Below are 1,502 nucleotides of genomic sequence, written 5' to 3' on the forward strand. Positions count from 1 at the left end.
GAATTTAGACAACTTTCAAGAAGTTTCACATTAAACATACAGGTCACATCCTCACAAGCGTGCGTGTGTGTTGCAGTATCGCAAAAAGTTTGAGACGCTGCAGAAGGCACACTGTGCATGAGAAAATGTTCCCTATGTTGCATGTTTGCAGCCCGGATTCTAAATTTGATACTGGGGAATCCCAGTATCAAAAAAAGGATGCTCTGGTTAAAAGTAGTATGGGGCACACTCTTGGAGCATGCCTGGAAGGGACTAGAGGCTGGTTCCTCCAAGGAGATGCTCTAGCAGCTGGCCAGTGTGTCTCTATGGCTGCTGCGTCCCCTTGGTTCGTGCTGGAAAATATAAAAGCAGGACATGGCTCACAGCAGCTTGCAGCAGCAGCAGGTGGTGGGCCCTTGGGGCACTCGGCCCGTGGCAGGCAGAGCCCCACTGGTGACGTGCAGCTCCAGCTGAGTCTCAGGAGCTGCACATGTTTGAGGTTTGTGGGGGAGGAGTGGGAGTATTGGAGGGGTGAGGTTTGTGGGGGATGTGTGGGTGTGGGATTTGTGAGGTGGTGTGGAGCAGCTAGGGCCCCCCACCACATGCCCCACCCCCACCATGGTGCACAACCCCAGCTGCAGCAGCAGGCCCTTCGGGCACTCATGGCCCATGGCAGACAGCCCTCTGGCAGCACGTGGCTCCAGCTGAGTCCTGGGGGCTGCACATAGTGGCACAAAGCCAACCCAGCCCACTAGTTCATGCCTTCACACCAAACCAGGCTAGCTCCATGCCAGTACATGGGGCTCCCAGCATACAGGCAGAAGCTGCGCACCATCAGGCTGAGCCAGCTTCATGCCTCCATGTAGGGTTTCCAGCACTTCAACAGGAAGCCGCACTTGGAGCCATTGAGCCCACCCAGCATGATGGCATGCAGACCGGAAGCCGTGGGGAGTCACGCACCATCAGGCCAGGCAGGCTCTATGCCTCCATAAGCAACTTCCTGCTGGAGTGTTGGAAGCCCCACGTGGAGGCACAGAGCTGGCCCAGCCCAGCCCAGCCTGGTGGTACGTGGCTCCTGCCTGCAGTGCCAGGAGCCCCATGTACTGGCATGGAGCCAGCCTTGTCTAGTCCAAAGGCATGGGTCAGTGATATCCATGCCCCCATGTGCAGCCAGTGAGACTCAGATAGAGCTGCGCACCGCCAGGGGGCTCTGCCTGCCATGGGCCAGGAGCACCCCCAGGGCCTGCTGCTTGCTGCCCTTGCTGCTGCTGGCAGCAAGGGCTGTGCACCATGGGGGGAAAACGTGTGGCAGGGGACCCCACCCTCCCTACAAACCCCACACTCCCCACAAATGCCACACACACCCCCACACCCAAATACCCCCCATAAACCCTGTACCCACCCACACTCCTACCACAAATCCTACACCCTGCATGCCCAGCCACCAGACGGGACAGGACCTGCTGATGGGAGCTTTGGTTGTACAGGCAGGGGGCCCACCGCAGCCCTGCCCCTTGGTCCCC

The sequence above is a fragment of the Alligator sinensis genome, unplaced genomic scaffold (genome assembly GCF_000455745.1).
Source record: "Alligator sinensis unplaced genomic scaffold, ASM45574v1 scaffold755_2, whole genome shotgun sequence".
NCBI classification, from domain to species: Eukaryota; Metazoa; Chordata; order Crocodylia; family Alligatoridae; genus Alligator; species Alligator sinensis.